This window comes from Alligator mississippiensis, chromosome 3 (assembly GCF_030867095.1).
Source record: "Alligator mississippiensis isolate rAllMis1 chromosome 3, rAllMis1, whole genome shotgun sequence".
Taxonomy (NCBI): domain Eukaryota; kingdom Metazoa; phylum Chordata; order Crocodylia; family Alligatoridae; genus Alligator; species Alligator mississippiensis.
The window spans coordinates 42,108,155-42,130,570 of record NC_081826.1 but is presented as its reverse complement, the minus strand read 5'-3'; positions in this window follow the sequence as shown (position 1 = coordinate 42,130,570).

The window sequence follows — 22,416 nt, the reverse complement described above, 5'->3', positions numbered from 1 at the left end:
TTTGCCAAAATGAACTTTTTTTTTACTTTAAACATTTTCAGACTGAGATGGGCACCATAGGTTGAAAAGAACCATGGGTCCATGAAATGTATCCTTGCCTATGTTAAGTAAAACTTGCTTTTTACATGAATAACCAATACATTATGGCAAAAGTCCCCAAAATTTCTGCAGCTGCACTGGCAATTCGCCAGGACCCTACAGGCAGTATCAAATTTAATACAAAGGTGAAACGTACATAGCCCAGACCTACCAGAGTGAAGTATTCTGTCTTGATTCAAGTGGCTGCTCAGATCAAGATGGTGCACTGCATGCTGCTAGTCCCTCCAAGATGCCTGCAACATGCCTGATGTTCATACACAAAAGTATTCCTGGTGACACGTAAGTCATCTGATCAATGTTGGACTTGGACCAAGACCAACTCCATTTGGCCTCTGGCCAAGTCACTTTCCCATTCATCTAGGGCCAAAGCAGATTAAAGCAATTGGCCTAGTAGACCAAATGGTGAAATGCCCTCTCTGCTGTCCCATAATCTAGCACTAGACACTATATGGCCTGTTTGGTTTAGGACCTACACTCTACTGGCCAGGCGAAACACTTATCTGTACAAGTAATGTGGCACACAGTGTGGAGCACATAGTGTATTTTTTGACAGCAACCAACTTCTTCATTTTGGCTTTCTTCTGCCATAAGTCAGGTGTAATATAAGCTGCTGCCAGCTACAGGTATGTGTAAGAGGGAGATGAAAGATCCAAAGCCTGTTGAACTCAGTCATTCTCAGAAACTTAGTGAGGGAGTGATGTATGAGCCACTGCCTGAGAAAGGCATCACTCAGAGCAGCAGGCAGAGCTATGAGAAAGTGAAGAGCTTGAAAATCCTACAAAACAGGCCTAGGACAATAACAATAGTTCTGTGTCGTGAGAGCTGAGAGCTGGAGTGGGGAAGGGGGCGGTGGGGCACAGAGGGAGAGATTATTATACTGCTTAGCTTAGCTGCTCTGTGACACCAAACACATTCCTAGAAATCTATCAGAAATACCAGTTAAATTTAGCCCTTAATTTCCCCCAATCTCAGGAGTCACATAAAAAAATTCTAATAAAGCAAGTGCTCCAGCCTTGCAATCAAATTTTGGGTCAAGATGTTTCCCTCTTCCCCCACTGGGACTCCCATTCCCAGAACTGGTCCTTTAAGATCATCTGTGCAAACAGTTCAATTGCTTTTCTTTCCCTCCTTGGGATTCTCCATTTTTAAGGTCTCGCTGTTCACAGTAAGCAATCTTTGTTATTTCAGTCACATGCCTCTCCATTCTCAAAATAATCTAGCGTTCCTGCCCACTTTCCTTGTTATAAGTATCATGTGTAAATTCTAGTACGTCCTTCATGTCTCTGATCCAGCCATGGCAAGGCAGCAGACTGTTTATGGCCTCTTAATATAGCTCTAGAGGCGTGAACTTGAAACACACTCCAGCTCATGCTAGAAGTTGTTCCCAGCTGTAAACTGGTACCTGGTAATCCAGCTAGAGAGTCAAAGAGGACTAGAAGCCATGTAGCTTCCTCCTTCAATAGCTGGTGGCATATTATGGGCTGCTGTGCCCATAAGAAGCTGTTTGGCTTAGACATCAACTTTTAATTTCTGATCCAGGGAGAAGGTAATTTACCTTCAAACAGAACTGATAATGTTCCCTTTATCTCATTACTTATAATTTCAAAGGCTACTGATACGGTTATTGATGATTTTTTAGTTCTGTTCTTCACTTCAGCGGTATTGATAATCCCAAATGCTGGTGTAGTGTCAGTATAATGCAGTGCAATGGTCTAATTGAAATTCTCCTATGACTGAAAAACCACAGTCAAAAAGTATGTGTTAAGTATGTATGTGGTTCACTGTCCACCTAGGAGACATTAACAGTGGGATCACACAAAGTTCTGGCCTGAGTCTGGTTCTAGTCCATATTTTCATTAACATGGAAACCTATACACTCTATGTCAAGGAGCATTATCCATCGACCCTTATCAAAACGGAATCAGAGGAGAAAGTAGAAGGATTGTGGGTTAGGATACATGGAGGTCAAGGGGAAAGGCATTTGGTGGTGGGGGTCTGCTATAGACCCCCACACCAAGGGGAAGAACTAGATTTGGAACTCCTGGGGCAACTCTCTCTCGGAGACCATAAAGACTAGGGAAGCGGTAGTCATGGGAGACCTAAATTACCCTGACATCTGCTGGGAGATGCAGACAGCAAATTCCCACCATTCATGCAGGTTCCTATCCTGTGTACAGGACCTCCACCTGATGCAGGAGGTACATGGTCCCACTAGGGGGAATGCCTTACTGGACCTGGTATTGGCAACAGGGGATGACATGGTAGGGGACCTACAGATCAGTGGTCACCTGTGGGACAGTGACCACCAAATAATAGAATTCATCATAAAGCGCAGAGTGGGAAAGGTAACTAGTAGGGTGGAAGTGCTAGACTTTAGGAAGGCTGACTTCAGCGAGCTCAGGCATTTAGTCAAGGACGCACTGCAGAGTAAGAGATTTGGCGAGATGGGAGCCCAGGAAGGGTGACTGTGCCTTAAGGAAACGATCCTTCGGGCACAGAGGGTGACGATCCCAATGCGGGGGGAAAGGGACCAAGAGGCTTCCTTGGCTAACCAGAGATATCCAGAGCAGACTAAGGGCAAAAAGGGGGGCATATAAGCAGTGGAAACAGGGAGAGATTACCAAAGAGGAGTATACCTGCTCAGCTCGCAGTTGTAGGGAGGCAGTTAGAAAGGCCAAAGCTACCATGGAGCTGAGCATGGCATCCCAAGTTAAGGATAACAAAAAATTGTTTTTCAGATATATAGGGAGTAAAAGGAAGGCCCAGGGTGGTATAGAACCACTACTGAATGGGGAAAAGCAACTGGTGACAGACAGGGGAGACAAGGCTGAACTCCTCAATGAGTTCTTTGCCTGTGTTCCTAAACGAGGGGCAAGACAAGTCTCCCAATGGGATGGTAGAGAGGCAGCAGCAAGGCACCAGACTACCAAGCATTGACCCTGAGATGTTGCAGAGTCACTTGGAAGGACTGGATGCATTTAAGTCAGCAGGCCTGGATGAGCTCCATCCAAGGGTACTGAAGGCACTGGCTGATGTAATTGCAGAGCCACTGGCAAGAATATTTGAACACTTGTGGTGCACGAGCCAAGTCCCAGAGGACTGAAAAAGGGCCAATGTGGTCCCTATTTTCAAGAAGGGGAGGAAGGAGGATCCAGGCAATTATAGGCCAGTCAGTCTCACCTCCATCCTAGGCAAAGTCTTTGAAAAGCTTATTAAGGCTTATACAAGTGAGAGCCCAGCAGGAAAAATGATGCTGAGGGGAAACAAGCACGGGTTCATAGCAGGTAGATCATGCCTGACTAATCTAGTCTCTTTTTATGACCAGATTACCAGACACCTGGACGCAGGAGTAGAGGTAGACATCATTTACTTAGACTTCAGGAAGGCCTTCAGTATGGTATCCCACCCCATACTGGTGAACAAGTTAAGAGGCTGTGACATGGATGACTACACAGTCCAGTGGGTGGCAAATTGGCTAGAGGGACACACCCAGAGAGTGGTGGTGGATGGGTCGGTATTGACCTGGAAGGGTGTGGGCAGTGGGGTCCCGCAGGGCTTGGTGCTTGGACTGATACTCTTCAATGTCTTCATCAATGACTTGGACGAGGGAGTGAAGTGTACTCTGTCCAAGTTTGCGGATGATACAAAACTGTGGGGAGAAGTGGACACACAGAGGGCAGGGAACAACTACAAGCAGACCTGGACAGGTTGGACATATGGGCAGAAAACAACAGAATGCAGTTCAACAAGGAGAAATGCAAAGTGCTGCACCTAGGGAGGAAAAATGTCCAGCATACCTACTGCCTAGGGAATGACCTGCTCGGCAGCACAGAAGTGGAAAGGGATCTCCGAGTCCTAGTGGACTCCAAGATGAACATGAGTTGTCAGTGTGACGAAGTCATCAGCAAAGCTAACTGCATTTTATCGTGCATCAGCAGATGCATGACAAACAGAACCAAGGAGGTGATACTTTCCCTCTATCGGGCACTGGTCAGACCGCAGTTGGAATACTGCATCCAGTTTTGGGCACCGCACCTCAAGAGGGATGTGGATAACCTGGAGAGGGTCCAGAGAAGGGCCACTCGTATGGTTAAGGGCTTGCAGGCCAAGCCCTACGAGGAGAGACTAGGGCACCTGGACCTCTTCAACCTCTGCAAGAGAAGGTTGAGAGGCGACCTTGTGGCTGCCTATAAGTTCATCATGGGGGCGCAGAAGGGAATTGGTGAGGCTCTACTCACCAAGGCGCCCCTGGGGGTCACAAGAAATAATGGCCACAAGCTAGCAGAGATTAGATTTAGGCTGGACATTAGGAAGAACTTCTTCACAGTCAGAGTGGCCAAAATCTGGAATGGGCTCCCAAGGGAGGTGGTGCTCTCCCCTACCCTGGGGGTCTTCAAGAGGAGGTTAGATAGGCATCTGACTGGGGTCATCTGAACCCAGCACTCTTTCCTGCCTATGCAGGGGGTCGGACTCAATGATGTTTTGAGGTCCCTTCCGACCCTAGCATCTATGAATCTATGAATCTATATTCCAGGGATCATAGAATCATAGAAGTAGGGTCAGAAGGGACCTTGTAGATCTTCAAGTCTGACCCCCTGCCTGGGCAGGAAGAAAACTGCGCTCAAGTGACCCCAGCCAGGTAGGCATCAAGCCGCTTCTTAAGGACCCCCAGAGTAGGAGCCAGCACCACTTCCCTTGGAAGTTGGTTCCAGATCCTAGGCGCCCTGTGAAGTAGTTCCTACGGATGTCTAATCTGAACCTACTCTCCAACAACTTGTGGCCATTATTTCTTGTTATCCCGGGGGGCGCTGGGGGAAACAAGGTCCCCCCTAGTGAGTTTATAGATGGTCACCAGGTCCCCCTTCAGCCTTCTCTTGTGAAGGCTGAACAGGTTCAGGTCCCGTAGCCTCTCATTGTAGGGTCGGCCCTGCTGTCCCCGGATCATGCGGGTGGCCCTCCTCTGGACCCTCTCAATGTTGTCCACATCCCTCTTGAAGTGGGGTGCCCAGAACTGGACACAGTACTCCAGCTGTGGCCTGACCAGTGTTGCGTAGAGGGGGAGGATCACCTCCTTGGCCCTACTTGAGATGCACCTGTGGATGCACGATAGGGTCCGGTTAGCCCTGCCGACCGTGACCTCGCATTGTCGGCCCATGTTCATCTTGGAGTCAATGATGACTCCAAGATCCCTTTCTGCCTCCGTGCTCTCAAGAAGGGAGTTTCCCATCTTATAAGTGTGTTGCCGGTTACTACTGCCCAAGTGCAGCACCCTGCACTTGTCCGTATTGAAACGCATCCTGTTTTTGTCAGCCCACCCCTGCAACCTATCCAGGTCTTTCTGCAGTCTTTCCCTCCCTACTAGTGTGCCCACCTCACCCCAAATTTTGGTATCATCAGCAAATTTGAACAGGTTGCTTTTCACCCCATCGTCCAAATCGCTGATAAAGAAATTAAACAGCGCGGGCCCAAGGACCGAGCCCCTGGGGACTCCGCTGCCCACTTCCCCCCAGGTCGAATATGACCCATCCACCACCACCCTCTGACTACGACCCTTCAGCCAATTAGCAATCCATCTGACCGTGTAGGCATTGATGCCACAGTCGCCTAGTTTTTTAATGAGGATGGGGTGGTTGACCGTGTCAAAGGCCTTGCTGAAGTCCAGAAAGACTACATCCACGGCGACACCTGCATCCAATGCTTTTGTGACCTGATCGTAAAAGGCAATCAGGTTGGTCTGACATAACCTGTCTGTAATGAAACTGTGCTGGTTGCCCCTGAGCATCATCCCCGATTCCAGCCCATCACAGATGTGCTCTTCGATGATCTTCTCAAAGAGTTTCCCCAGGATTGAGGTAAGACTGATGGGCCTATAGTTGCCTGGGTCCTCCGTCCTCCCTTTCTTAAAGATGGGGACCGCATTGGCTATCTTCCAATCATCTGGCACCTGGCCCGAGCACCACGAGCGCTCGTAAAGCCGTGCCAAGGGCCCTGCAATAACCCCTGCTAGCTCCCTCAATACCCTGGGATGGAGAGCATCCGGACCTGCTGACTTGAACATGTCCAGCCCCTCCAGAAGCACTCTAACCCAGTCCTCCTCAACCTTAGGTCTTGGGGCGTTCCCCTCGAGTCCATGTTGAATCACGGTGGGGGAGTCCCGGACCCTGCACAAGAAAACGGAGGTGAAGAATTTGTTAAAGATGTCTGCCTTCTCCTCTGGCGCAACCACCAGATTGCTCAGTGCATCTTACAGGGGCCCCACATTTCCCGGCACCTTCTTCATCTTCCCTATATATTTGAAAAAGGACTTTTTATTATCCTTGATCTTGGACACTAGTCCTAGCTCTATGTCCGCCTTAGCTTTCCTAACAGCCCCTCTACAGGCCCGAGCAGTGGAGGTATACTTTTCTTTGGAGTACGTCGCCTTTTTGGCAACCAGGCATTCCCAGACTTCCTTGGTGAGCCAGGGAGGCTTTTGGGCACTCTTGCCCCCCTTGCTTCTTGTTAGGATCGTCACCCCTTGGGCCCTGAGTATCATCTCCTTAAGGAACGACCACTCATCTTGGGCACTGAGTTCCCCTGCCCTCGAGAACCCCAGCGCCTCTCCCACCGATCTCCTCAACTCGTTGAAGTTTGCCCTCTTGAAGTCTAGGGCTACTGCCTTGCTGCAGGCCCTTGACACCCTGCGCTGGATGATGAATTCCAGCAAGCAATGGTTGCTATCACCCAGGTGGTCAAGGGTCTGGAGCTCCCTTACCAGATCATCGCCTGTGGCCAGGACCAGGTCCAACAGGGCATTTCCTCTGGTGGGACTGTGTACCTCCTGGGTTAAGTGGATGTCCTGTATCTCAGCCAGGAACCTCCTAGAACAGTCTGACCTGGCTGACTGCTCCTCCCAGCACATGTCTGGGTAATTTAGATCACCCATGACAACTACATCCCTTGCCTTAAGTGCCTCTGCAAGCTGGCCTGAGAATTCCCAGTCCAGCTCCTCCCCTTGTTTGGGGGGTCTGTAGTAGACCCCCACCATTAAATCCCTTGATTTATGGGATGATGAGATACAGACTACATTTATAATCTTTGCAGATGACATCAAGCAAGCTGGAAGGGCTTGAAAGTACTTTGGAGGACAGATGAAAACTGACTATGATCTTGATTGTCTATGAGCTTGATTGTCTAAAGTCAACAAGATGAAATTAATTAAAAATAAGTGAAAAATATTGCACATTGGAAGCAAATGGGCTAATTCAAAATGGGGAATTACTGGTTAGGGAGCAGAACTATAAAAGGATCTGGGGATTGTACATAACCAAAGTTGAATATGAGCCAACAGTAGGATGGTGTAGAAAAATGGCAAATGTCTGCATTATTAGCAGGATGCTGCATATAATTGACAGAAGCAAATGTTCTGCTCTCATCAGCACTGATGAGGCCTCCTTTGGAGTACTTTGTTCAGTTCTGGGAATTTAACTTTAAGAAAGATGTAGACAGATTAGAAAGAGTAAAGAGGAGAGACACAAAAATTATTAGGGGTTTAGAAAACATGGAGGAGGAAGAAATGTTGAAAAATCTGGATTTGCTCAGTCCAGAAAAGAGGAGGAGGATATGATATTAGTCATGTGAAAGGTTGTTAAAAAGAAAATGATGAATGATTTTTCTCCAATTCCCCGACGAAAGGAAAATAAAACATTTGTTTAATTTTCAATAACAAAGATTTAGGTTAGATATCAGGAAAATCCTTTCTAACTGTAATGATAATTAAGCACTGGAAAAGGTTGTTGGTCAAGAGATGTTGTGAATCCCTGTTATTTGCATTTTTAAGAACAACTTAACCAAACATCAGTCAGGGATGATCCAGGTATACTTAATCCTGCCTCAGAGCAGGAGGATGGACAAGATGACCTCTTGAATTCTCTTCTAAATTTACATTTCTATAATTCCTCTTTCTGAAGTCATTTCTATTATATTTCCCTCAAGCTCCTGCTTAAGGGAACCATATATGAACTCAGGAGGCAGTACAATTACAACAGAGGAGTAGAGTGCAAAGATAAAACTGCAATAAAAGCAGCAGGACTAGGGTGGGCAAGCTGTACTGTTGGTACCTCCATGAGTATTATCTCACAGTTCTGGCACCGATACTTCCACTCATTAGCGTAGATAGAGCACCAGTTAGTTTCTTTGCATATCAGGATCCTATATAAATGTTCCTCCTTTCTTGCACAATCCTCTAAGATATCTAAACATGGTCCCAGGCCCCTCACGCACACCTCCACATTCTTTTCTGAGGTTTAAGCAAGTTCAGTTCATGGAGCCTTCTCTCATAGGGACTATTTAACTGTGGTATATTGTGGTTATAAATTCAGTCAATCCACACAACACTGTTCCCAATTAAAGTGCTAACAAGTGAAATATCAAAACAGCAAATGTAAAGTTAACCATGCCACATCATAACTTAAACTGACAATCAAGTTATTTGTTTCTACCTTTGTTTTTTCAATCTGATACAGCCTGCATTAAGTAGCTGATAAAAACATGGCCAAACAAGTTATGCAGTATTTAGTATGACACATGCAGTAGTAAGCTGTGAGTTTTCTAAGCCATTTTACCATGACAATCCTGAGTTATTTAAACAGATAAGATTGTGTTTGAGGCAGAAAAGGAAGCAGTAAAAATGGCCTACTTAGCGATAAATAACTGCTTCTTATTTGGCTTTCTTGTTATTACCGTTTAGGACTTTTAGCAACGTAAGGCAGTAACTATGCATTTCTCTTCAGCTCCCTTGAGTGACTTTTACTACATTTGGTTGTCTTGCCCATGCCTAATCAGCCTATTTCCATAGATCTAAGGACCTGTAATGATTTCCAAGTCTTTTAATCTCCAAACACTACAGGAGTTACTTATTTACATATTTGAGTTTAACAACCTTGTGGGTTTGTTTTACTCCCTCTTGCCTGCAAAACTTCGTGTTCAATTTTGCCTTATTTCTTCTTCCGTCAACATGGTTCTTACAGGATATCAAACCAAGGTTATCTACCGGGAATGTTTTGTAGATCATTCTTTAAGCAACACAAGTTCTGACTCTAAACTGTTTAATGAATTTTTACTATATAGCACAAAGCAACTTCTGCTCCTGCTGACATCAAAGATAAAATTGCCCTTGACCTCCATGGATGTAGTAGGTCTTAATTATGTCTAATATCTACAATGTCTGGCTCCAAATATTTTATATAGTTAAATAATGCACTCACCACATTCATATATAAATGGGAGGCATAGGAAAGCAATCTTAGCTGTAAAAGAGTCAGTGTGATACAGCAAATGGTTCCAGACAGCAAGAACTTCAGAAGAGAAGCTTCTTGTGCCAACATTTGTACAACAGGACAATGGGGTTAGTTGAAGGGGAGAGAGAAAAAGCCTGGAGCAAGTTTGGGCAAAACAAAGATTAAGAAGGATAGTTTTGAATCAGATGCATATTTACTTATTTACAGAGTCATTTTGCTATATATTTTCAAGAATAGCCAAGAACTGGCAGCAAAGGGACCATTGCACCCTTTTGATACTTACTGTGGTTCTGCTGACATCAGACTATAAGCCCATCATCTCAAACCCAACTCCTTGAAACAGTTACATAAGAGAGAAACAAAAAAACTCCATGGGTAGCATCATGTTATTGTGTTATGGTGGTTACTTTATGCCAGTATCTTAGCTTTCCTCCATGTGAAGAAGAGTTACTTCATAACACAAGAGCTGAAAAAAACTAACACATTTTCTAAATTTGTTTGGATGTCAGTATTTATAAAATAATCACTCTTTCCACTTATATATTTATTACACCTTATATATGTCTATATACACATATGTATGTGTGTATCTATACTTTTGAACATATGTATACCACATATTCACCTTACCCTACAAAACATAAGCATAAACAAGTGTATGCCTATGTGCTTATGTATACCTTTCTACTGGAACAACCAGCTTGATGTTGTATAGTTGAAGCTGTTACAGCAAAGAGACACAAGACATGTTCAGTTAATTCATTTGGTTGAACAAGCTGTTACTTTTTAGCATGGTACAGGAGTTCCAAGACACCCAATGGGATATTATCTGGCCAATTCCTTTCTACCAAGCAGGTATCAAAATTAAAATTTCTGGGATCACTTTGAACATTAATCTTGTAAATCAAAGGAAGGAAAGGGGGTAGTCACTTCCCACACCTCCCATAGAGGTTGCTATAATTAGGCTGTAGTTTGCAAGATAAGAACAAGGCCCAAAGTTCATTAAGCAACTGCCCAATTTGTCAGTTTTTTAATTAGGGGTGGATACAACTCCCTGACGCCCAACTATTCTGTGGTGTACCAATGCATAATTTCTTAAATTACATAGTTAAACAATTATTTCTTCTTATGGAAAATTAAGCTAACATTGTAGGGTATGGTTACTGACAGCTATAGCCTGGCCTGAAATAATATGTACTATACGGTTTCTACATAATAGTTTCTTGTCAGCCTGGAAGTGGAGTAAAAGAATTAGTTTTTTTTTCTGCAACTGAATGTCACTGGGATCTCTTGCTAATTTACTTCAACCAAGAAGGTTATGGAAAAACCAAAAACAAACTTAATTAGAACTAACAAAGGTAGAGGGTAAAGGCTGGGAGAAAAAGGACCTTTGACTTAAAGTTTTAAAATACTAAGCCAGCAAATACAAGGTTTTTGTCTGCTAAAGACAAAACTTATGGAAAGCAGAGTTTGTTTCCTGCCTCTGCTTGCTAATTAAAAATAAACACAAGTACTAGTTCAGTCAGATTTCAAGAACCTGAATTTTATGGAGTTGGAAAAGAATTACAGCAAACTAAATATACAATGTATTTGCCAAAACTTGTTCTTGGTTGGGGTCTGCCAACAACACACAGCACTGAAAACATTTTTAACAGCTAAGTAATGTTGGACATATTTATTGTATTATTAAGGACCTAGAAGACACACTTTCAACTTTTCCTCCACATCGGGTTTTAGTAGGAGAGTCCATTGACATATTCCCATATGCAAATACACTGCAAGAATTTTCTTAATGGAACCATATTGTGCCTTTTAACTATTCAAAGGCAAATTGTAAGTATTCTGGTCATTCTTTTTAAGTCTCTCTGGACACGTCTACATGTTCATTAATGTGTAATGCCTACTGCACATTAAATTTAGTACTTGTATATTTAAGCACTAAATAAATGCACAGTAGGGTGCCATACTATGCAATCACATGCTGTTTGTGTTATGCTTAATGTGCAGTAGACTAAGACTACTGTGCATTAGTATATTACCACAGTGTTGCCATGCATGCTTATGCGCAATAGAATTAGTCTACTGCACATTAAGCATCTCATGTAGATTCACCCTCTGTCTATCTGAATTATTATCCCAAACTTGTGTAATATTAAGGTCTTTATTTCATATCCACTTGAAATTCTGAGAATTTGTAAAATTATTAATACAGTCGTTAACAGCAGTGAGAAAGAAGATGGGCCTTTCACAAAACATTTTGGCATACTTTCTTCCTAAACTAAACATCTTAGATAAAAAATGAAAAACTGTTTTCTACTAGAACTATTTTGAGAGAATTCAACCCCCCACGATGCTAGAAATGTCTATACTGTTTCTGACTGTGCTAGGAAGCACCACCATGAAAACAAAACGCATTCCCTCATGCCCACTCTTAATATACCAAATGATGTAAAAAGATGTTATATAGCCACTGTTGGAGTGACACTGGACATGTTCCAATAAGCCCATCCAAGGCCAGGAGCTTGAGAACGGTGTTGAGTATGCTCTGGGCATATGTCAAGAAGCAGCTCATTACATTTTGTGGGGTGCATTATGGAGTGGGTAGGCTATGCTTCACTACAGCACTCCTAAGCATGACTTGAGGTGGCACCAACGTGTCCTAGAAGTTGATGTTGTTTAGAAGTAGCAACATTGGTAAACAAATTTTAAGTAAGTGATGGAGTCCTCAAAGCATGGGATAATGAAAAGCAAGCAAAACTCAATTGTTTTGGAAGGCCAAAAGGAGGAGGCTTTTGTCATATTAGCCTATTGATATTTTTGTTTAGTTAAGCATTGGAGCTGCAGGGACAGGCTTTACAGTGACAAGATGTAATACCTGTAATCCTTATAAAATAAAAGGTATCTACACTTAGCATGCTAGAAAATTAGGATTAGGAGGGACCTCAAGAGGTCACCTAGTCAGTCCATCTCCCTGCTCAAGGCAGGTTGAGCATCCTAGGCAAACATTTGTCTAATCTGTGCTTAAAAACTTCAAGTAATGGAAACTCCATAACCTCTCTAGATAATCTGCTCCAGTGCTTATTGCCTGATCACCATCAGTTGCTCACCATCCTCTTTATAAAATAATCATTTCTGTAGTTAAAGATTGTTTTCAAATCCCCTCAGTCTTTCCTGTAGGCAAAATAACCCCAGTTCTTCTTTTGTTTTCTTCTATGTCATGCTTTCTAGACTTCTAATAATTTTTGCTACTCTCTGCTGGGCTCTTTCCAACTTGTCCACTCCTTTCTTGAAATGCAGTGCCCCAAACTGGACATGGGGGGTCTGGGGGATTTGGGGTAGTGGGGAAGGGGTCTGGCTGCTACATGGTGAGAGGGGGTTGTATCTGCACAGCCCTTGCTCACTCCCCTGCCACTGATGGCCATGTCCATGGTTGCTCAGGAGCCCTGAATTCTGTGGCAAACCACACTGCCAACCCCTACTCCCCAACTTCTAGTAGCCTACTGGTAACCTGGTGGGCTGGATTGAATGGCACTACAGGCTGGATTCAGCCCATGGACCATATACTTGACAGACTGATCTACAGCATATTTCCTTAGCTTACATAATATTGAGGGAGACAATATCAAAATCTTTTTTAAAGTTAAAGTTTATCACATCTATTCTCCCTCCCATCCACAAAGCCCACATTGGACATGCCGCAGGGCAGGGAACAACTACAAGCAGACCTGGACAGGTTGGACAAGTGGGCGGAAAACAACAGAATGCAATTCAACAAGAAGAAATGCAAAGTGCTGCACCTAGGGAGGAAAAATGTCCAGCATACCTACTGCCTAGGAAATGACCTGCTTGGTGGAACTGAAGTGGAAAGGGATCTTGGAGTCCTAGTGGACTCCAAGATGAACATGAGTCGGCAGTGTGAGGAAGTCATCAGAAAAGCTAATGGCACTTTATCGTGCATCAGCAGATGCATGACGAACAGATCCAAGGACATGATACTTCCCCTCTATCGGGCACTGGTCAGACCGCAGTTGGAGTACTGCATCCAGTTTTGGGCGCCACACTTCAAGAGGGATGTGGATAACCTGGAGAGGGTCCAGAGAAGGGCCACTCATATGGTTAAGGGCTTGCAGGCCAAGCCCTGTGAGGAGAGACTGGGGCACCTGGACCTCTTCAGCCTCCGCAAGAGAAGGTTGAGAGGTGACCTTGTGGCTGCCTATAAGTTCATCACGGGGGCACAGAAGGGAATTGGTGAGGTTTTATTCACCAAGGTGCCCCCGGGGGTTACAAGAAATAATGGCCACAAGCTAGCAGAGAGCAGATTTAGACTGGACTTTAGGAAGAACTTCTTCACAGTTCGAGTGGCCAAAGTCTGGAACGGGCTCCCAAGGGAGGTGGTGCTCTCCCCTACCCTGGGGGTCTTCAAGAGGAGGTTAGATAAGCATCTAGCTGGGGTCACCTGAACCCAGCACTCTTTCCTGCCTATGCAGGGGGTCGGACTCGATGATCTATTGAGGTCCCTTCCAACCCTAGCATCTATGAATCTATGAATTGTGTCATAGAAGGAAATCAGATTGGCTAACCATGGCTTGCTTTTAACATATCCATACTGGACTGTTTCTCAGCAGAGTCTTCATGATCTGCTCCAGTATCTTTCTGGGTATTGAAGTCAGTGACCAGTCTGTAATTCCCTGGATCCTCCATTTTACTTCTTCAAAGATGTGTGTGAGATTTGCCTTTTCCAGTCATTTAGGACCTCTTCTAACCGCCATAAAGTGTCCAGGATAATGGCCAACAGTTTTGCAATTACTTCAGCCAATTCCTAGAATTCTTCTTGAGTGCTGACTTATATAACGGGACCAGTTCCATGCTCAAAATTATTTGCTATTTTACTGCATAGAGGACATTAATGCTTACAAAATCAATTTCAGAGTACCTTCAGTGAAACACTTGTCATAATCATGTTAATAGTGTTAATAAGGAAACTTCAATCCATTGTTATTGTACAGTAATTTGTGCAAGCTAAGGACAGATATACACTGATTTACTAAGGCACTGATTCTGAACTCATGCCTGTTTTATAGCTATATAACTCTGCTTCAGTGGAGTTACCTCAGATTATATTTACATAATGCTCTAGATGTCAAATGATGAGCAGCTTTTAAATGGAAAGCAAGAAATGGTTTGTGGCACAAATTAGAAGTAAATTCATAGAGACCAGGATAACAATTTTCATACATTTGATTTTACCGTAGCCTATAAATGTAAAGAGTGATTCATCTCTGTGACAGTGCTATAAATATGCAGCAAGTTCACTGAAGAAATTAAAATAGCCTCCGTCATGAATGGCATGTTTACAATTTTTCTAGTATTGTATTAAACTCCCTCCACAAATGTACACGTGTGTCAATGCACACACATTTCATTCCCAGCTACTGCCCCCCTAGTTGCTACCATGCCTAACTAATAATGTTTCTCAATAGGCATAACTAGATAGTGCCATCCATTTATTTCCTATCAGAAATTAGTGGTAATAGCAACAAGATATGTTCTGTTTTCTACGTGAAAGCTAGTATTGCTAGAATCAAAACAAATTTATGGCAAAAAAATTATAACATTTATATTTTAACATTTCCAGACTTTATTAGGTGTTCTTCATACAGTCATCTGGTATGTTTAAAGAGTGAGCAATCATATAAAAGGAAATATGGTCATAACTGATTGAAGTAATAAAACCCTGAAACTAAATAACATCTCATAATTCATTACACAGCATATATTAGATTTCATTACATCAGTATATGACTTAGTAGTAAATTCTCCTGATGGTCATAAACATCTAAGGTGTTGTCATTCTGGGAAAAAAGAAGAAAAGATAAAGCCAAGATATTTCTAGCTGTGCCTTAGAAACCTATGGTATAGCCCCACCTAGCGTCAGGGTGAAGACCTGGCATGCAATAGGACACTGCAATATTAAGTTAAACAGCATATTTACATTTTTTCTTCATATTCACATTTAATATGAAGATGAAATTCTTTTAGAAATTCATAGTGCTGTTGCTAGACTGACCCATTACCTATCCAGAGCTATCAATTATTAACTGGTTAATTTATGTATAATTCACTTCTCCTCTGTGATCCCTGTGAGTGAAAGCATCTATGGCACCCTGAACTTTTGTTTAACTCCTATATTTCTGAAGTTTAAAAAGGCCTCAGGGTGTATGATGAGCACAGGCTGGGTGCCACGTGGTCCTTCTAAGATTTAATATTACCACTGCCATCAGCTTGCTATTTGGATTTAAGCAACTCACTTCAGGCTAGATCCAAGAAAAGACTTATGTGCCTGGGGTAGAAGCTAGACTTCCTCGAGGCTCTTGGGTGCCCCGTACAAAGCAGAGGCAAAGTCAGGCACCCCACAGTAGGTGTTGAGGCAGCTTTTCTAATGAGCTGCATCAACTACACTGAGGATTTTGTAGGCAGAGCTACCACCTAATCTAGTGTGTGATCTTTTTACACCCCTACTTCCCTGAGCTCTTATCAGCAAAACCTTGGTAGGTAGACAAGGGCCCAGGTATCCTGAGTAGGGTTTAAATAAAACTTGGGCATCTAAATTGAAAACCAACCCCTCCCCCTCCCCCCATTTTTCCAGATTCTGTTAAGCACCTTACTTTTTGCCTTTAAAATTACCTAGACACCTGTAGTTGCATGCCTGTCCATGCCCAGGGCTGCCTGTCTTAACCAGCTTGAATGTCTATGTTATGCCTAAGCCTGTTTAGGATCCAGAACTAGGAACCTCCTTACTGAAGTCCCCTGAGGGGCTTGACCTAATGTGTGTTTTCAGAGAGGTCACACTGCTAATGACATTTAGTACTGACAGCTAGGCTTGGCTCTGAATCTGGCACTGGCACAGTAATACCTGAAAACTTGGGTCCAGTCCTGTATCAGTGAAATTAAAAGCGAGTTGCTCCCTTCATTGACCTCCAACAGTGGTGCTTGCTGAAAATGAAATAGCAGGTCAAAAACTGTGTAGGATTTGGAGGTCTTCCTTTCACTAAAGAAAATGAATTGGTTCTCTACAGCCACGTTAGCTGCCTCATGCCAGTCTTTGGTATCAAGATAAGGGTGCTTTTAAAGTTGCCTTTAAAACAGGAGGGGCAGTTTGTAAACAGAAAGCCTCCACAATGTCCTGAAGAGGGCTGAGTTTGGGATCCTGAACACTGGAGTTTTTCCCTTGTGTGTGAGCTGTGATTGGTTTGTCTGCTACAGCTGTGTAACTGAGAGGGGTGATGGAGCAGAAGCTGAGTGGACCTTTGGAGAGAGGGGGTGAAAAATTAGCTACCACTGCCAGCAACACAGCAGCTGGCACTGCCCCACACAGCACTGCTGTTGTGGGTATAGAGCTGCACTGTTACACCTCCAACCTGCAAAATGTCAAGGGTTAGATTCACAAAAGGATGCAGGGTTACAGCACTGCTGAACATTTCAGCAGCTGACTTTCACATCTCACCAGCAAGTGAAATCTGCAGCCCTGATGTACACACCTTTACAATACACAGGTGGAGTGAGGTGCCTAAAAATGGGATTCATGGACTGGGAAGTTGCCTAACCCAGCTAGCAAGAAGTACTAAGGAGAGGGGCATGGCCTCAGCCTCCCTCCTCTTACAGTTTCAGATACTATCTGTGATCAGGACTTGCAAATCTGAACCATCAGTCAAAGGTAGGGGCATAAGGTAGAGCACTTCCTTGTAAAATACAGCAGTAGAGTTACAGAGACAGTTTCAGTTCTTGCATTGAAGAGACTTGAACAGCTATCTGCCACCTCCCAGGTGAATGTTCCAGCCCCTGCTCTATAAGACATCCTACTAAGGTGTCCTGGTTGCATAGAAAAAATATTCATTAGGCAAGAGAAAGTGGGTGCACACAACCCTATGTTAGGGCACACGTCTGGGAGAATATTTTCCAGCTTAGAATTTAGAGCATTAGCCTAGGAGAGGGGTGGTATGGCTTCAAATCCCCAAGCAAGTGCTCTGCTGAGCTTTTTCCTAGAAGAGGTAAGGGCTGCTCCTTTTCCACATGTTCTTAGTGCAAGACTTAATCTGATAGGCACCCCCAAGCATACCCATCACATTGAAAAAGGTAGATGGAAGGTCTTCTTTGTGGATCCAAACAGGCTTTTGTACATAAGCTAAGTGCCTAGGCCTGGCAGCCATAGGTGCTGACTCCATGGGTGCTCCAGGGCCCAAGCACCCACCCAAAAAGACCAGCAGGTGCTCAGCACCCACAAGCCATTTTGGGCAAGCTGGGATGAAGTAATGCGTTGCCTCTGCTGGGCATTCGCAGGGCTCGGTGTGGGAGCACACATGTAAAAAAGCACCCACCAGCAAAAAACAATGTCGGTACCTATACTAGCAGCTGCCAAATTAGGGCCTGGGACACTTAACAAGTGGAGCCATGAGCCCCATATAAATTCATTTATAGAGGTGAACTCAGACCAGAAGTAGAGCTGCCAAAGAAAAAGATAAATTACTGACCTAGTCACTTTATAACTAAGCAGTTCTGGGCATGCCTAGAAATAGGTAGTTAAGCAATTCTATGGGAAGAAACTTAAGTGCCTAAGGAGAGAATGGGGAATTTAAGGATCTAAATCTCTGCTGTGGTCAGCTGCAATTGCAGCTATGTAGTACTTAGGAGCCCAGGTCTTCTTGTGCATTACAGTGCTGGGCCTATACTAACTGGGAGAACAGTTCAATAATCAAAAAGCCCCTCAAAGAAAGCAGTTAGGACAGCTGTATGCTATTTGGGATGGAGAGAAAGAAGATGAAGGTTTCTATGTAAAATTCCAATGATAATGGTTTCAAGGTGGACCTATGCAGGATTTATGTTACTTGAGGCTCCTGTGGTGTCAGGGGAATCTTTAACTCTCTCTTTTGGGCTGTTTTATACTGCCAGGCAGACATTCTGGGGGCCAATGACTCAGCCCATTTCAACTGCTGTTAAGAGTGCCTAACACCTGAGTGGTGAAACCTCCAGAGAGCAAAAATCAATGCACATCTACAGCTAGACTACTTGAACTAGGAATGTGTTTATCATATTAATATTTAGCAGCTCCATCATAATAACAACCACAAATATTTTATTAAAACGCTTCAGGGGTTTATCTCTGCTTCAGTGTTCATTAGGGTGGAAGTTGGATGTAAAACAAACATATGTTTCTTGTTACCAAGCAGCAAAAAAACCCATTGTTTCTGATTTTGCTGATTCAAAATTTAGTTTAAGAAATCAGGCTGCTATAACAAGCAATCCAAAACAATTTAAGCATTTCATTTCAACGTGCGTTTAAAACACAAGAAACACGTCCAGACAAGCACTGCAAAGTTGTCTGAGGTGCTGCAAACTGAATGTGGTGCATGTGCACCCATTCACTGCACTGGTAATTTGCACCACAGCAGGGTTTTTGGTTGGTTTTTTTTTTGGGGGGGGGGGGTGACAATGGGAGATCCCACTGTCAAAAAATAAATGAATAAATAAAACACCAAGAAAAGCAGTGTGGTGCATGTGGCAACAGTGTGCGCCACCAGAAAGAAGGCCCAGAGCCATGTTGCGGCTGTTGGCCAGGCTCTGGACGGTAGGATCAGCGCCACTGCTGACCCAGGAGGTCCCCAGGACCCCAGTACAGCTGCTAGGGCAAGACCAGGTACTGGCCCCAGCCTCTCCTACCTCACTGGAGACAATCTGCCTCGCACCAACCCCACATGCACAGGCGTGCTCAGCAGCAAAAAGCAATGGCACAAATTTGTGCTGTTGCTATTTTTGCTAAAGCAACCATGTGCCCCTGCATATGGTGACATGCCCAAGAGCTTCAAGTAGAGGATGAGCGGGCTAGGTTGTTATAACTTGAAGGTGAGTTCAAGTTATAACAACCATTGAACTGGAGAAAGGTTAGCTCTGGTTCTTGTCTTAAATTGACACATACAAACAATTTAACTGCATCAGAAAAGCACTACCATTTCTAGCTACAAAAGCATCCCAGTAATTTCTGTACAAATTGTGTAGATTACTTCTATCTAGCTAAGTAAAAGATCATTAAAGCTGTAGTTGTTGTTAGGAAACACCAGATTTATTGTTCCATGGGCACACAGTTCAGCCCTTTGTGCAAAGATGGTCTTCAGTTACATGCTCCTATACTATTTTTTTCACAGAACTCCTCCCCTCCTTCAATGAATGAATGTTGAAAAGAAATCAATGATCTTGTCATTCAGTGCTTGGTCTCCAACCAAGTATTTACCATGCAGCATTCAAACTCAGCACAAGATATATTATGCATTTCTTTCTCTTCGCTCTCACTGTAGCAGCTGAGTGCTTCAGGTTTATTATTGCTTTTATCTTCACAAAGTCTCTTTGAGATTCCATGACACCATTTACCTTAGCTCTGTACACAGGAAAACACAGATGGATTGCATCTAGTCTGTTCTCTAGTTTGGGATGTACAATTTAGGACACCCAGAGCTTGATTTTTCAAGCTGTTTAGCTTTTATATAGGACTTTGTATGTTCAAGGAACAGCTCCATTTACTTCTATTGAAGCTGCACTTATTCTGCAGGATATATTACATTGAGCATCCAGGAAACAAACAAGTGTGATGTGTATGTACTGACATTTAGGGTCAACTTTTCTCTATACAGCTTGCCTTGCAGTTGGGCCCAGGTGGTACCCATTCCTTGCGTAGCACCCTTCAAAGAATCAGGTTTGCAAACTACTTGTCATTGCAGGCAGCAGAGACAAGAATGGGTTACAAAAAGGGCTGGAAGTCAGGAACAGGAAGTTATAGGACTCCTGCATGAACAACACATTTCCCCAGCAGCTGGGGAAGCACATCAGCAGCAGGAGCGTGGCGGCAGTATGGTGGTTGTAAGCAGGAGCTCCCACTGCCGGTGCTATCGGCGGTGGGGGTGGTGAGTGCTGACTAGGGGTTAGTGATCACCCGCAGACACTGCTGGCAGCAGCCAGTGGCAATTGTGGACCACCTGCAGATGCCACTGGCAGTATCGGGGTGGGGTGAATGGCAACTGCCCGTAGGCACCACCGACAGTGTCAGCAACGCCTTTTTTGTAGGAAGTGTACCGCCATGGGCAGGGGGTGCATATACACCTGTGTGCACCCCCTACGCATCGCCCCTGGAGTCCTGCTTCCAGCCTATAGCACCCAAACAAGCTCCATATGCAATGCAAGGACAGGTGGATTAAGAAGCTTAATGACACAGCCTGAAGTTCAGCATTGCTGCTGGGGTCAGGTTAGACTCCTGGTAGGGCTCAGTACTAAACTTTTTCAATGTTAATGGTTGGCATTTATGGGATTGATGCTAAAGAACAGTATAGATGTACCCTTAAGTGACTAGCTGGGAACATACCAGGTTTCAGACAGTCATAACTTAACCTAATTTGTAAAATTTTGGGAACATTACAGTTCAGTTTCACACAGAAACTCTGTATAGAGAAAGAGATAAAAATGCTATTCTCCTTGGTGGCATCCAACTTCACTATAAGACCATCCTTTCCACTCTTCCACTACATAACTTGCAATTTCTGCTACAATTAAGGCAAAGAGTCTACAAACAAGACTGAATCATTCCCAAAGATCTACCCATCTTGTGCATGGAAGAAAGGATGGACCCACCAGAAAAAAGTGCATGCACAAAGGGAGTCAAGGCTATACTGGTAACCACGCATCTAGCATTTTATAACTTGTGAATGTTTGACTGCAGTCTTACACCTTCACATTCTTTAAAACATCTCTCTCACTCACCCTCCCCCCCTTTTTTTTTTTAAAGAATGAACAGGGAAGTTTAAAAAAAAACCAAAACTCTGTCATGAGAAACCATTTTGACCTTCAATTTCAAACTCTGCATACCTGATCCACTGAAGAACCCCATCTGGATTCAGCATAGGGCAAGTGACATCACAGGTCTAGCAGAACCCTCTACACTTGAGAAAGAGTAACTTCTAGCACCAACAGGTTGTGTGTACAGGCTAAGCAGGGGGGATAAGATGGATACCTTGGCAGTGAGTTTTGTCAGCTATCTGCTGACAGCAGAAGAATGCAAAGACTAGTTTTGGAGAGGTGTGCAATACTTTAAGGAACAAGCCTCCACACGAGCTGTGCTCTCCTGGTTCCTTGTTCCATGTCCTAGCTCCTCCCTTCATCCTAAGTTTCAGAAGCTCATAACAGTCCAATTTATAAAATTATGTGGGTCAGCAAAAGCACATGTGAAACAGCTCCAAGACACAGAAGTTACCAAGGATTCTCAACTAAATGGATGCAAAAATTATTTTTAACATAGCAATATTTTCTTTCAATCCTTGTTCTGAGGCACAGCTGAAACTTTCCAAAACACATCAGTCTGAGGCAGTTAGACATGTTCAGACCAAGTTATAGGCAACTGAAGATATGACTTCATGGAGAATGTCACAGACAATCCTATTGTAAGAGTTAACACAGTTCAAAAGGCTGGTAATTTGTCTTTTGACATTTAAATACTGTCCTTATCTACTACAGACCAGGTTTTCAAGCAAAACTACTAACTAGTAGTTAGTGTGTCAGTTTGTAGGAGTCACCTTTCAAAGGGTGACCCCTCAGCACTTTCCAGGAGGTCAGGACACACTAAAGTTGTCTCGTTTTTGTTTTATAAAGCATTGCAGTAATTAACATCAGTCAGACTAATACACTGCAATACCAAAGAGAAACCAAGAGATTTTAGCTTAAAACCCAAGTATCTGAACATCTATTTAAATTAATCATCTAACACTTTAAATTTTTTAATTGGGCACCTTGTCTCCAGCCTGCTGAAGGAATTTAAATTCTACTTCTGAAATTCCTAAAACAGACAAATATAGACAAGACACTCTCATACTTCTGTTTTAGGAGTTTGATAAACTTTCCTTATATCAGAGAATAATAAATAATGAACTTACTTTCCATGTGAAGACTACTTTAACTATCAAGAATGATTTCCTTGTGGAAAATAACCAACAACAACAAATCACTG